The 16,119-nt window shown below is 46.1% G+C and overlaps 1 protein-coding gene and 1 pseudogene across 1 annotated transcript in view; both read left to right on the plus strand.

Moving 5' to 3' along the window:
* LOC102474347 (cytochrome P450 4A6) overlaps window positions 1–16,119 on the plus strand; it is an 86,477-nt gene that overhangs the window by 31,174 nt on the left and 39,184 nt on the right. The gene's annotated exons all lie outside the window — the stretch shown is intronic.
* LOC102476176 (cytochrome P450 4A6-like) lies at window positions 1,394–16,040 on the plus strand (annotated as a pseudogene).

Here is a 16,119-nt window from a genome sequence, read left to right on the forward strand (position 1 = left end):
TCAGAGGCCAAGAGAACATAATGGTAGATGTAGGGTGAAGATTAACCACAAAGTAGAGCAAAGTTGAGTGGAATTGGGCACAAGAGTGGTTGCATGTCACCCCTGCACCCCACTCCCCCAATCCCCATCTGTAACTTGAACAGGATCCAAGATTTAGTGAGAAAGAATGGGACTCTGGACCTATGGGTTATGTAATGACTGACTGGTCAGCAGGTCAGGCAGAGGAGGGCGTTGGGAGTGAGACATTAGGTGGGCGAGGGAGCAGGACTGGAGGATATTCCTACTCTGGATGGGCCGGCTGTTGAGAGACTCTTTCTGAAACATCTCTTACTTTCTTAATTCTGGGCCTTGGATTTGATCTTATGGGAGATAGTCATAAAAATGAGGGCAGGGACTTGACAATGAACATGGACCTTTCCCTTGTTCCTTCACGTGTGATCTCAAGACTTTGCTGGTGTCCCTTCCACTACCTCCCACGCTCTACCTGGTAGACTCTTGTAAGACCCAATAGTTCTTCTTCTTCTTTCTCATGTTTGGTCAGTTTCTTTCTTTTTAGCTTTTTTCTTTCCAAAGTGGGCATTTCATTTTTTTTTCAGGTAAACCTCATTATATTTATATTATATTTAATTTAGTAACTTACTTTCTGCTTTTACCCACTACACTGTGAGTTCAAAAAACATTCCCTGAATGAGTGAATGAGTGAGAGGAATTAGTACTCCACATAATAGAAGATGAGGCTGATGCTCAGAGGGCATGAGCTACTGGCTCTCTGTGCTATTATCCTGAGGCCTGAGACTTCTGTGACCAAGTCCTGAGCGCCATCCATCAGCACAGGCACTGGGCTGTAACAGAGCAGAGGATGAGACCAGCCCAGAACATTTCAGAGGCGGCTATGAAGGCAGATTTGTAATCCCATGGAGAAGGGTCCTATTCCTCCTCAACCACTCAATGGCTGACTGCCTCTGAGCACATCACTTTATCTCTCAGTGTTCAGTTTCTCGGGTAAAAATGGAATGAGCCAGACCTACTGAACATTTGGTCAACCAAGCTGTGAATTCCTTGTTGTTGGGGATCACGTCTGCTCTCCCAGCAACTGTGTGCAGCCACCTTGAACACTGCCTGGCACATAGTAGGTGTTCATGAAATACCTGTGATTAATACGGAGAGCAGAATGTGGGCCTGTACAAGCCATCACCACTGTCCACTGATAATGATTTCCTCTCCAGTTTCCCAAGGAGGACCTTGAGTCAATCACCCCTGAACACTGAGCTCCAAATTTGCTCTCCCTCCCCTCCCCTTAAGTGGGTGGGGCAAACCCCCAGCACTGGGCAGGTATCAGAGGCGGTCAGTGACAGCCAGGGGCAGTCAGTGGTCCTCAGCCCTTCACTGCACCATGAGCGTCTCTCTGCTGAGCCTCAGCAGCTTCCCAGGAGGCCTGTTCAGGTTCCTCCAAGGGGTCTCCCTGCTGGGCCTGCTTCTGCTGCTGCTCAAGGCAGCCCAGTTCTACCTGCATAGACAGTGGCTGCTCAGAGCCCTCCGGCAGTTCCCGTCCCCTCCTTCTCACTGGCTCTTCGGGCACAACCATGAGGTAGGTAGGAGGTAGGAGGATCCAGGGATCCAGGTCTTTCAGAGGCTGCTTTGCAAGTCCACAGGACAAACCCTACTATGTGACAAGCAAGTGGTCCCTGAGGCAAACCCAGTTACCTCCCAGGTCTGGGCTCATCCCTCCGACAGGGAGACCACTGCATTACCAGAGACTTGTCCTGTAGTTACTCCTTCTCAAGCTGAGTTGACGCTATGTTGGCAGCCCTACCCTAGGAGGGCAGTGCTTGGTTCTTCCTGGGTTCCTTTGTGTCTAGGCTGAAAACTCCCAGCAGCCTCAGCTATTCTCAAAGATTGAAATTTCTACATGTTCCTCTGCTCCTCTGTATGGCCATATCTTGTCTGAAAACACAGACATCTATCCATCCATGCCATGTGATTCTCACAGGGGCCAGAGACCACAGACTGGAATGTAAGAAGCTATAAAACCACAGAAAGGAAGTTATTCTGCCCTGGTGGATGGGTGATGTCAGGTGTAGGAGACCAAATGGCTCAGTTTCCATGAGATGACAGAATTCCCAGAAGGAGTGAGTTCAGTGCTGAAACCTGACATTCGTGGGCACCTGAGGGGGTTAGTCTGTCAATGTCCTCAATGTGCCAAAGTCAAGTTATCCCATTAAACAGAGTCCATTTAATGCTAGTCCTCCTCTTGCATACCCTAGACTCAGAGCCCATGGGAGCCAAGAGTATATCCCCTCCTTGTTCCATTTCCAGCACAGAGCCGGGCACAGAGGGACTTTTGGTTCAGTTGTGTGGGAAGAGAAAGGAGAAAAGCAGCAGGTCAAGGACTGGGGAATACACAGAGCCTCCCTCCTGCACTTCTGGCACTGGATTTGTGGACAGCACAGTTCTGGGGCTGTGGACCACCAAGGTTTGTGGTTTCAACAGAAATTGCAGAGGGGGAGTTGCAGATGACTGATCTCTATTATCTCAAGGAAGGAGGCCAATCCATTCCAGCCAAGTGTAGCTGAAGTAGGGAGCCTTAGAAACAGCCACAGGGAGATAATGCCAGCCCAGTTTCTTCATGCAAATTGTGGTGTTAATGACTTTTAGATTAATTATTGTGATGTTTTTGTTTGATACAGTGGTCACCTTTATGTTTCTGCATTTTACATAAGAAACCACTAAAAGATCCCTCAGGGATTTTCCCATTACATAGATGGCTTTTAGATGACATGGAGTAGATTCACTAAGTAGATAATTTGCAGTATATAAATAATTTGATTGTCAGTGCTGATACATCTCAACTTTTGCGTGTCCAATAGGGACTATAGCCAAATGTTGCTAGCTTTTATAACACTGCCCAATGTTTTAATTTATTGACTACTTCTGGGTTTAATTAAGTCAAGAATGAGAATGTCACCTGTATTCGGCAAAGCTCATCTTTCAGGTTATGACAACTGCCACTTTGGGCAATGAAGAGTATGTTCTCTTTTGCCATGTTCCCTAGATGCATAGCTCAGCTCTGCCACATACGTTAAATACCCACCACATGCCTCTGTATCCTCATTTGTCAAAGGAACTGATAATAACAATCACAATACACAGTGGGATATGATAAGCTTAGAATAGTCCCAGCACAGAGCAAAGAGCATAGTTGCACTCACTGTCATTTGTATGAATTAAAAATAATGTTCATGCCAGGTCCAGAGGGTAGTACAGCAGTGAAATACAACACTCAGTAAGACAATCCCACATGGGAAGTTATGGGGTTCAAATCTGGAGGCTGCCAAACCTGTACTAGCCAACAGTCTGGAGTTGATTCAGGGCTGGGCTGAACTGCAGTGTAAATCCCTGTTGTGGATTCCTCTCTCTCATCCTTCCTCCCTTTTCTATTTTCTTGCTCATGGAAGATTAGTGAATAAACTTAGGATATAGCAGTGTTGATGCCTATGAAGAATAAGCACTTTGTAGGTGTAACAAATATTCCTCACCGTACAGAGTGAAATCTGACAGGGACTGTGAAATGCAGAACCCAGAATCTTGGTTTTGAAATAACCCAAACTGCTCCATGTGTCCCCTTGTTCTTCCTCCTTTGTGGAGCAATCCATTCCTTCATTTAGTTATTCATTCCTTAAAGATACAGTGTGATTCCCATGAGCTATGCTCCATTCTGGGTGTAAAGAACACAAAAATGACATACACTAAAGCTGACTCTTAGTAAATGGTGTCTAGTAATTAGAACACATTGAGTTGAAACATGACAATGGAGGCAAATCGAGAAGTTATGGAATGCAGGGAAAAGACATGGTGGGGTCAGCAGGGTTGGGTTTTTGTGCAGCTCACTAGCCTTACCATTTAATGTTAATTTCCTCGTTCTTTGCAACAGGATAAAGAAAAAAATCTCTCCCTAACCATAAGTTTGTTTTCAGCATTACATAACTGCATTGTTTTACTGGGGTTGTCATGACAAGAACCACATTATGTGGCTGAAACTACAGAAATGTGTTATCTCACAGATCTGGAGACTGGAAGTCTCTAGTCCAGGTGTCGGCAAGGTTGGTTCCTTCTGTGGGTACATAGAAAAGCATCTTTTCCAGGCCTCTCTCTTGGCTTATAAATGACTTTCTTCTTCCTATGTCTCTTCACAGGGTCATTTCTGAGTATGTCACTTTGTTCAATTATTCCTGTTTTTGCAAAGACACCAATCCTGTTGGACTAAGGCCTGCCGCAACAACCTCACTTCAACTCTATTACCTCTGGAAAGAACCAATTTCCAAATAAGATCATATTTTAAGGATTAAAGTTTAGAAAATCAACATGTAATTTTAGGGGGAACACAACTGTTCCATATCCTTAATGTAAGTGTGTGAAAATTTGTGCGCACCATGGAGTCAATTCCTGAACATTTACACAGAATGTATCATATTAAGTTTCTAAAGGCACTTCCAACTGGGGTCAAGCAATGGTTATCAGATAGAAACAATCTGATCTTAGTCAAAGTCTTGGGGAGACAGCAAGAGACTGGATCTCAGAACAGGCCATCACAAACAGTTCAGAACACCTAATCTCTGCTAATAGATCAGAATGACCCTTCCTGTGGCTTTCTACCCTTAAACTCTGTCTGAAAGTGCTGAACAAATAAATAAAGTATCTATTGGGAGCCAGACAGAGGCACAGAGGGGAAAATAGCCTCTAAGAGGCAATGCCACATGGCGAGGTTGCTGCTTCCTATCCAGAGAACTTTCTGACTCTGCCAGGAATATACATGCCCAAGACCAGGGCTGGCTGAACTGGGAGTGGATCACAATGTCCAAGGCCCATTGGGGATATTGTCTTGTACACTCTCTCTCTTTTACAGAAAAAATTAATTTTTTAAACTTTTTAAAAAGGAAGTATTTCTAGATTGTCATTCCTTCTCTGACAGTTCCGAAAGGACCAGGAGCTGCAACATTCTCTGAAATGTGTAGAGAAATTCCCAAGTGCCTGTCCTCGTTGGCCATGGGGGAGCAAGGTCTTTCTCCAAGTCTATGACCCGGACTACATGAAGGTGATTCTGGGGAGATCAGGTGAGAGTGAGACCTGTATCCCAGCTGGAGCACCTCTTCCCTCTTGAGAACAAGCCCTGGGTCATGGAATTGAAGGAGAAAGTGGCAAGTCAAGCATCAATATTTACCCCTCTACCAACCATCCATTAAGCACAAACCCAACTTAAGGCCAACTATATTCTCTAAGTACTCAATGTTTAAGAAGGTAGGTATGCAGTCAAAAACTATTTTCTATTTTGTTCATTTTGCTTTGTACTTTATAAAACAAATTAAGGTTATCTCTTAATTAAATTTCCTAAAAGGTGGAAGACAAATTCCATATCCACACTGACTCTAATTTGGAATTTCTAATTGCCTGCCCTAGATCATGGTGTGACAATACCACAGCCATCTATAGAATATACAAAGGCTCTGTCCCCTTCAGTGGTGTGGAGGATATAGCCTCTGTTACTCACCAACACCCATCTCAGTTCTATGGGTGTTCTCTCTGATACACTGAGTTTGCCTTCCTGAGTGTTCACTGAACTTCAGGATGGGGAAGAGAGTGGAATGGGATGCAAGTGAGAGTTGACTTGGGACAAACTGCCAACTAACAGACCTCAAGAGCTGACAGTAGTAAATGGTCTGAACCACAGCTCAGAGGCTGTCTTATTTGATTGCCCAGTTACTCACTAATGTGCATTCTTATCTTCCAGATCTAAAGGTTCATTTTACCCACAGATTCCTGACCCCATGGATTGGTACGTATACTTAACCAGGACAGCGGTCTGCTTGCCAACTGGGTTTCCCAAAAGTTGGCTCCCAAAGAACAAAAGATGATGGGTCACCACTGTCATGATCCCATCCCTAAATCCTGCCTCATTTCTCTTCTAAACAAACCACATCCCTCCCTACAGGTGGAGTGAGCTCCCTGAGCTCAGCTCCTTTCCACATCTCTTCTCAGTTCTCTCCAAATGGCTCCAACAGACAGTTACTGAAGTCTCTCCATGACCTGTACCCTTACTCTTTTCAATCCTTTTCTCACAGCTATCATAATTACTTAGATGTGCTAACCCAATTGGGAAATTCCTATAATGTGTTGTGACTTCCTTAACTTTCTCCAAGATAAGGAGAGGTGAAAACTTGGCATTCAGCTGAGTTTGCACCACTGAGAATCACCCATCTTCCACTTTCTCCCATATTGTCCCATCATCCCTCTGATCCCATCTCTCTGACACACCACACAAACACACACACACACACACACACACACACACACAATAATCTCTGGTCCAGGGTGTGGTTTTCTCCTATTGGAAGGGCAGAAGTAGTCCCAACGCCGCCGGATGCTGACCCCAGCCTTCCATTATGACATCCTCAAGCCCTACGTGAGACTCATGGCAGACTCTGTCCAAATGATGCTGGTAAGTCTATGTCCTTCTCAGCTCCACAGATCCACACATAGCACACACTCTCTGATTCCACCAAAACACCTGTGTCCCTAGAACAGCCATCAGATACTGCATGGACTTACACTCCTAGACCCAGATATGCACAGCATACTTCTGACAACCAGATCTCTGTTGTCAAGGGCTCAGACACTCTTCTCCGTCATCTACTTTGTTAACAGACACATCCACCTGCTATCACCCACGTACCCCAACCCTGTGTGCTCACTGCACTTGGAGATGCAGATACAGACACACCACTGGCACAAACATACATGTCTAGACACATACAGACATTTCTGACAGTTACACTCAAGTCTACACACATATACACTTTAGCAAATGTGGTCACATATTCTGGTTTTCCAGACATAGAATATGAAGAGCATCCAAGCTCCTTTTCACAAGTGTCATCCCTCACATGTGCTATAGCGTTGCTAATGGTTCAATGAGACCCTATCCCAGGAAGCTTTCTCACAGAAGCGCCAATGGTTCTGCTATTCAGGAGAGTCCATTATAGGGAATAAGCTTCTCCTGCATGCCCTGGGAAGTGGCAGGTTCACTGGTGAGGGGGATCCCAGGGTGTAACTCAGCCGGAATCTGCATGGATTTGAGGCACTCCATGGAGTGAAATGGGCACCAGGTCTGCATGATCAGTGCAGGTCCTGCCACACAATTGCTGTCTGGAGGGATTCAGATCACTCACTCAACTAGCTCCATGAGTTTCATAAATATCAGAGAATTAATGTCCCTGATTTGCCTCCTCTCGTGGCCCTCTCACTAGCGAATGATCCTATAAACTTCTGTTTCCCAGATGTATTTGCTCCTTAAAGTTCACCTGTCCCTCATGTGTAACCTACAAATCAGTATTTCAGACAATGGCTCTTCTCTTTGTATCCTAAAAAAGGAGTGTTTTCTGGTCTACCAAAAGGTATTGATCATCATAACTTGTTCCGAGAATTGAAAGCAAACTCAAAATATTATCATAAAACAGGTTTGATTTCATAAAAAAAATTTTTTGTACGAAAATAAGCACCAGCATATGAACATTTACTTTAGAGCCTTGGTTTGCTTTATAAATTGAGGAAACTACATCAGAATATATACAGGCGGGGGAAATTCCAGCCTTGTTAGCACAGAACACTTGTGAACATTGAGAAAATAATTGTTCCTTTGTCCCATGAGGACAACTGGGAGAACCTCACTGACCAGGACACTGCTCTGGAGATCTCAGGACACATGTCCACGATGACCTTGGACACCATGATGAAGTGTGCCTTCAGTTATCAGGGCAGAGGCCAGCTGGGCAGGTCAGTGATCACCTTTTAGTTATGGGTCCTTATTCTCATAATCTGCTGTGAACCTGAGAGGCAGGTGGGGTAGCTCACATGCTTAACTCTGCATGAACCAATATTCTACCTCACCCTGAGCAAGTTCTGATTCAAGACCAGAGCAGACCCAGCTGCATTCATGGATCCCTGACCCCTACATGAGAATAGTTGGGCTACTCCTGCTATCACATAAAGGATGGGGAGTCACAAGGAATGTAGGAGAGAAGTGACAGCTGCCTCTGTGTGACCTGTCCCCACTCTTTGAGTGAATTTCCACCCAGAGTCACACTCTACCTATTAGTCAGAGGCTCCCCCCCTCCATACTGTTCCCTTCTATATCTTCTCCTCACAGGCATTCCCAGTCCTACATTGAGGCAATCGGAGATATGGGAAACCAATTATTTTCTCGTGCGAGGAATGTCTTTTACCGGAATGACACAATCTACAGACTGAGCCCTGCTGGCCGCCGTGCTATCCAAAACTGCCAGATTGTCCATGAGCACACAGGTCCTATCTCTGACTCCTGTCCCCTTTCTTACCGAGTATAGCCCCAATGAGCTAGCCTGAACCTTCAGACAGAGCCAGGTCCCGTGGAATACCTGAAGGTCCTAACCAAGTTCAGGCTAAGGGATTTCTTTGATGCAGAGGAGGGGGATCTCAAATGTTGTTGCATCAGGTAGAGTGCAATTGCTACATGCATCAACTCCCTGGTCTTATTGACTGTGACCTCACCTCACCAGCTTTCAGGCAGAGGCTCCATGGACTGTGCTCCTGAGTTGATGCACAGCTGCTGCATGGTGACAGAGCCCCCACCATGATCCATGCACCCATTCTCACACTCATCCTGAGCTCTATCTGGCACCCAGATTGGGGCAGGTAGGACAGATGGGGCCACTGCAGGGTGCTGTTACACTCAGGTCTACCTGAGAACCACTGCTCTGCCACAGACAGAGTGATCCAGCTGAGGAAGGCTCAACTGCAGGAGGCTGGAGAGCTGGACAAGGTCAGGGGGAGGAGGCACTTGGACTTCCTGGACATCCTCCTTCTGGCCCAAGTGAGTGTGTAGACAGGCCTGAGGCTGTGCCCAGAAATAAGAGTGAGGGAGGGCTCTGAATTCTCCCTGTGGCTTTCACAGGCAGAGAGTGGGAGCAGCTTGTCTGACCAGGACCTCCGTGCTGAAGTGGACACGTTCATGTTCGAGGGCCATGACACCACAGCCAGTGGCATTTCCTGGGTCCTCTATGCTCTGGCCACACACCCAGAGCATCAGCAGAGGTGCCGGGAGGAGATTCAGATCCTCCTGGGGGATGGCACCTCTATTTCCTGGTGAGTGAGTGCTCGAGTTGTGGGGGAGCCCTGCCAACGATGTTATGGGTAAGCCTCCAGCCTACCTGGGCACAGCACATCTCACAATGGGCTCCTTTCAGGGACCACCTGGACCAGATGCCCTACACCACCATGTGCATCAAGGAGGCCCTGAGACTCTACCCTCCAGTACCTGTTGTTGGCAGAGACCTCAGCAAACCAGTCACCTTCCCTGATGGGCACTCCTAACCCAAAGGTATGAGCTCCCTGACATTCACTAACTCACACACTTCACAGGGACACATGGAGGGCAAGAAATCAAGCTGTGCTTCAGCCATTCAGAACCTCTCTGACCCTGCCTTTTCTCATCAGTAACACCAGTATGTACTTTGTGGTTAGGATGAGGTGTATAAAGTCCCCAGCACAGGGCTGGACCGCAGCAAAAGTTCAGTAAGTATTACTTCCCCTTTCAATGCATCAGGATTTTCTGTATTGGATATTGCCCTAAATGATCTCCAAGATCCATTCCAATAGGTAATTTCACAGGAAAAATACCCTATACTTCTACCATTCTCCAGAGTTAATACTCCACCCCCTTTAGAATCTATTGTATTACTTTTATTTTTATCTTCATTTTGCACTAATTTTTTTTATTCTAACATCCAGGCTTCTATTTCTGAGTCAACGTCTATAGTAGTCAGAGAACACTCTGTGCACATGCGCTCACCAGAGAGACAGAGAGATAGAGGGGGGAAGCAAGAAAACATCCCCATGGGGTATGATCACACCTCAACCTCTTCTCGTGCATATCTTTCTCCTTTCAATTCTTTGAGCACAAACGCACACAGGACCACCATATTTTTCAAGCCATCAGATCAGAGACCGCATAGTCGACCTTGTGGGATCTAGCTGCCTTATCCACCAGGCCAATTTTTACACTTTTTCACATCTTCCAAATTTGGTATAATGTGCAGATACCTCAGCTGTGATAAGTGTAAATTGATGTACCTAACAATTGATATGATGATGCCCAAGTCCTCGCAATCCTCTCCACATGGATAGTGACATCCATAGTTCCGGATGTGGCCTTAGGATGTTTGCTTTAAAATGCTTATTCCCTGAGACATGGACTGGAGAGATTCTGACAGGGATAGGAGGTGAAGGTAAATGAGGATGATCAGCAATGCACTGCTACAGTCTTGAGGAGCCCTCAGGGTGATGACAGAGAGCAGTTGATGATATGATTTGTGGCCCCCATCATAGTTGGAGGCCATCCACTGGCTCTCTCATCACTGGGTCTCATCCCAGCAGAGTCACATCTCAGTTGTATGATTATGAGGAAGTCACTTCACCTCTCTGAGCCTCAAGTATTTCATTAAAAAAAATTAAGATATAAAAGTGCCTACCTTGGGGAATTGCCTGAGGACTGAATGTACTCATGTGTTTCTCCAGCAGCTCTTGGGAAGTAATGTACAAACCTAAGTTGTCACTGGAGTTGTTACAAGCAGGAAGTGTCTAGTGCTTTCTTACTCTCATCCTGAGGCTGTGGCAATCTGTCATTCTTGTGCTCAGGGCTTCCTGACACCATCCCACCACTCTCAGAAAAAGATAATATTGTTTAAAAAAAATCATATTGTTAAAAGAAATGTTTTCTGGCACCCAAGTTATTGTACAGTCCATGCTAGCTGAGAGATCTGGGCCCACCCCCTGGATCTGATCATTCTCTCTGTGCCCTGCCTGTCCCACAGGTATCACAGTCTCACTGTCCTTCTCTGCCCTTCACCACAACCCAGAGGTGTGGCCAAATCCAGAGGTATGAGGGTCCTGGGAGGAGAGTGTGGGAAGATCTCTCGGGACCAGTTACTCCACCTACTCCCACTACTAGGTGTCCTGTACCTCATGGAATGGGAGCAGAGGTTGACGCCTACCTGTCCTGGTGCTGCTGCTCTCTCCATAGGTGTTCGACCCTTCCCGCTTTGCACCAGGTTCTACTGCCGGGAGGAGATTCAGATCCTCCTGGGGGATGGCACCTCTATTTCCTGGTGAGTGAGTGCTCGAGTTGTGGGGGAGCCCTGCCAACGATGTTATGGGTAAGCCTCCAGCCTACCTGGGCACAGCACATCTCACAATGGGCTCCTTTCAGGGACCACCTGGACCAGATGCCCTACACCACCATGTGCATCAAGGAGGCCCTGAGACTCTACCCTCCAGTACCTGTTGTTGGCAGAGACCTCAGCAAACCAGTCACCTTCCCTGATGGGCACTCCTAACCCAAAGGTATGAGCTCCCTGACATTCACTAACTCACACACTTCACAGGGACACATGGAGGGCAAGAAATCAAGCTGTGCTTCAGCCATTCAGAACCTCTCTGACCCTGCCTTTTCTCATCAGTAACACCAGTATGTACTTTGTGGTTAGGATGAGGTGTATAAAGTCCCCAGCACAGGGCTGGACCGCAGCAAAAGTTCAGTAAGTATTACTTCCCCTTTCAATGCATCAGGATTTTCTGTATTGGATATTGCCCTAAATGATCTCCAAGATCCATTCCAATAGGTAATTTCACAGGAAAAATACCCTATACTTCTACCATTCTCCAGAGTTAATACTCCACCCCCTTTAGAATCTATTGTATTACTTTTATTTTTATCTTCATTTTGCACTAATTTTTTTTATTCTAACATCCAGGCTTCTATTTCTGAGTCAACGTCTATAGTAGTCAGAGAACACTCTGTGCACATGCGCTCACCAGAGAGACAGAGAGATAGAGGGGGGAAGCAAGAAAACATCCCCATGGGGCATGATCACACCTCAACCTCTTCTCGTGCATATCTTTCTCCTTTCAATTCTTTGAGCACAAACGCACACAGGACCACCATATTTTTCAAGCCATCAGATCAGAGACCGCATAGTCGACCTTGTGGGATCTAGCTGCCTTATCCACCAGGCCAATTTTTACACTTTTTCACATCTTCCAAATTTGGTATAATGTGCAGATACCTCAGCTGTGATAAGTGTAAATTGATGTACCTAACAATTGATATGATGATGCCCAAGTCCTCGCAATCCTCTCCACATGGATAGTGACATCCATAGTTCCGGATGTGGCCTTAGGATGTTTGCTTTAAAATGCTTATTCCCTGAGACATGGACTGGAGAGATTCTGACAGGGATAGGAGGTGAAGGTAAATGAGGATGATCAGCAATGCACTGCTACAGTCTTGAGGAGCCCTCAGGGTGATGACAGAGAGCAGTTGATGATATGATTTGTGGCCCCCATCATAGTTGGAGGCCATCCACTGGCTCTCTCATCACTGGGTCTCATCCCAGCAGAGTCACATCTCAGTTGTATGATTATGAGGAAGTCACTTCACCTCTCTGAGCCTCAAGTATTTCATTAAAAAAAATTAAGATATAAAAGTGCCTACCTTGGGGAATTGCCTGAGGACTGAATGTACTCATGTGTTTCTCCAGCAGCTCTTGGGAAGTAATGTACAAACCTAAGTTGTCACTGGAGTTGTTACAAGCAGGAAGTGTCTAGTGCTTTCTTACTCTCATCCTGAGGCTGTGGCAATCTGTCATTCTTGTGCTCAGGGCTTCCTGACACCATCCCACCACTCTCAGAAAAAGATAATATTGTTTAAAAAAAATCATATTGTTAAAAGAAATGTTTTCTGGCACCCAAGTTATTGTACAGTCCATGCTAGCTGAGAGATCTGGGCCCACCCCCTGGATCTGATCATTCTCTCTGTGCCCTGCCTGTCCCACAGGTATCACAGTCTCACTGTCCTTCTCTGCCCTTCACCACAACCCAGAGGTGTGGCCAAATCCAGAGGTATGAGGGTCCTGGGAGGAGAGTGTGGGAAGATCTCTCGGGACCAGTTACTCCACCTACTCCCACTACTAGGTGTCCTGTACCTCATGGAATGGGAGCAGAGGTTGACCCCTACCTGTCCTGGTGCTGCTGCTCTCTCCATAGGTGTTCGACCCTTCCCGCTTTGCACCAGGTTCTACTGGACACAGTCACACTTTCCTGCCCTTCTCAGCAGGGTCCAGGTGAGATGTTGTATGTGTAGGATTTGGTCTGGGGTTGTCACCTGTAAGGGTTCCTGAATGTGTGTGGTTCTCCAAAGTAATAGATACTATCTTCAGAAATTTCCTTATTAGTGTTATGGGAACAAAGGCTCATGTGGACTTTTCTGTGTGCAACCAGATGGGATTTGGGGGTGCACCATGGAGACTTTGACTTTTTGCTCATTCACTGACAACCAGCACTCACTGTCAGTGGTTATTTCCAATCAGTGCACTCTATGTTTTCCTCCTTCTAGAGATAAAACTCTATGAATTGGACTTTCTTATATAAATTGAAATTGAGGTTTTTGTCCTTTGCCATGGCCAGGAATCTTAAAACATTGATTCCTCTCTTCCCACACAGCCTCAATGCATCTCGCCATTTGTCTGTACCATTTCCTAATCAGTGAATAACCAAAGCAAATTATTAGTTGGCATGGGATTGTTTCCTAGAAGCCTTGCCTGTCCTGACAATCCAGTCATATATCGGAAGGGTGCAGCAGTCCTTTAAGTTTTTACACCGCCTGTGTCATCTCTAAATTTGCATCTTATCTCAACATGACTTTGGACTGCATAAAAATGTTTGCATTCCTTTTGCAACTCTTCCAGAAATCAAAACATGACACGTGGAATAGAATCTACATGCCTCCAAATGACCCTTCAAGTATACATAATCAACATTGGCAGAAACATAAAAATAAAGAAAATGCACTGCCTTTGAGAGAACAACCCACTATTTAATATATGAATTGCATTTGAAAGATTTTTGATCTTTAAAATATAAAACATACTTAAATTGACTATTTTGCAGACAAGGGTACATAATGCTGCGAATATCCCTAAGTGAGTCAGAAGTCATCAGTGCACTGCAGATTATGATCATTTGTAACGAGGTGGTACAATGTCTCTCGGATCAATAATTATCCACATTCTTGGTTTTTTTTTATTTTTTTATTTCATGTTCTTTTATACATTCAATCACGTAAGTTTATAAAGTGAACATTCCAACATGTGTACATTTCTCCCTAGTCCACTTGATAATACTATAAAATTATCTTCAACAGATAATGGTGAATCAACTGACACAGAACAGGCTTTAGCAAATCGTTCAGAAGATGGCTGTCTAGGACTGGTTTCTCCCAGGCTGAGCCATTGGCCCTGGGCCCTGTCTGCAGGTCACATTGCTGCCATTAGGAGGCAGTAGAGCACAGGAACTCCATTTTGAGCTCAGCACTCCTAGTGACTTTCAGCTATTTGTTTTTATTTTTCATTTAATGGAATTCATATACCAAAGTATTTTACAAGTAGTTCTCTCTGCCAAGTCCTGTACTAAGATACGTGAACTCTGATGGAGGAAACAGCCCCTGCCTCCAAGACTGCAGAGACAGAATAGAAATGTGTTTGCAAACACAGGCCTGTACTCAGGGTGGACACTAATCGTACATCCATTTGTCCACTCCCTCACTCACATACTGAGTAGGTTCTGAGTGTTACTCACTCCTGGTTCTGTCCTGCACAAGGACTGGGGGCTGTCTGTGAATACAGCACTGATGGTGTGCTGGTGACCCAGGTAGGAAGGGAGGCCCAGCAAAGGGTCAAAAGCCCACTGTGCATTAGACTTAGCCTTGAGGAGGGCTGGACAGAGGTGGAGGAGGACGATCTCTGTGGTCTCCATATGACCTGAGTGAGAAGGTGCAGCAGGGCTGGTCAGAGGTGGGCAATGCACTGATTTGATGGCTGCTGGGGCACTTGTACTCTGTCCCACATGGGATGAGCAGGGGGTCTAACTATGGAGGGTCTCATCTCTTTGCCTCTCTGTATTTCATGTGGAGAGACAGAGTATCTGCACTCTATCATGAATAAAGACAAATGTAATTTAATTTAAGGAAAGATCATGGAGTCTCGCTGGGCTGCAGTTTCAATGTGGAGAACAGAAGCAGGGCCATCAGAAAGCCCAAGGGAATAGAAATGGGATGGCAGTAGGGACATTTCTGGAATGCGAGCTATTAAGATGAGGGTGGACTAAGAGGGTGGAAAGGCAGAAGCCTTGACAACTGGGGACCAGATGGTGCTATAGACAGAGGAGGGAAGGTGGCTATGGGGTCTTTCCTCCTGGGAAGATCTCCAATGACATTCTGCTTCTTCTCTGAGGGCTTAGTTCCTGTGACAGTAAGCAGTTGAGGGTGTGGCCCATCTATGCTATCATATTCCTGAGCAGTGACCACCACACTGGGGAACCAGAAAGTGTTTGTGAATGAAACAAAGAAACTGATGATCAACTCTAAAAAATGACTACGGTGGTTAGACTGTGCCTTGGAGTGCTGACGTGTCAAGCAGATATTTCAGGCCTGCTGAGTGGGGTCAGGGCCAGCCCTGAAACATAGGTGGCTTTGAGGAAGGTCAGGGAGACCATGAACCAGGGCTGGGGTGGAGGTGGAGGTAAAAAGGGTGAGGACTGGGCCACATGAAGGAGGTCCCTGCAGGCCCAGCTCAGAACCAGGCCTGTGGCCCCTTCTCACTTCACTGTTCCCTCCTGGCTCAGGAACTGCATTGGGAAGCAATTTGTCATTAACGAGCTGAAGGTGGCTGTGGCCCTGACCCTGCTCTGCTTTGAGCTGCTGCTGGATCCCTCCAGGGTCCCCAACCCAATAGCACATATCGTGTTGAAGTCCAGCAATGGGATCCACCTGCGTCTCAGGAAGCTCCGCTCACCCTGATAGGGACAACAGCAGGCTCTGCGGACTTCCACTGGCCATGCCGTCTTCCTGTCCCCTGCTCTGGCCCCCTGCCCACATCCTGCTTTTACCTGCCCACCTGTTCTTCCCACCTGCCTGCTCCTGCTTCTGTCTGTTTCCTCGTGCTACCATCTTTCTGCAAGGTCCCCACCTACTTGTGT

This window comes from Tupaia chinensis, unplaced genomic scaffold, assembly GCF_000334495.1.
Source record: "Tupaia chinensis unplaced genomic scaffold, TupChi_1.0 Scaffold142914_1, whole genome shotgun sequence".
Lineage (NCBI taxonomy): Eukaryota > Metazoa > Chordata > Mammalia > Scandentia > Tupaiidae > Tupaia > Tupaia belangeri.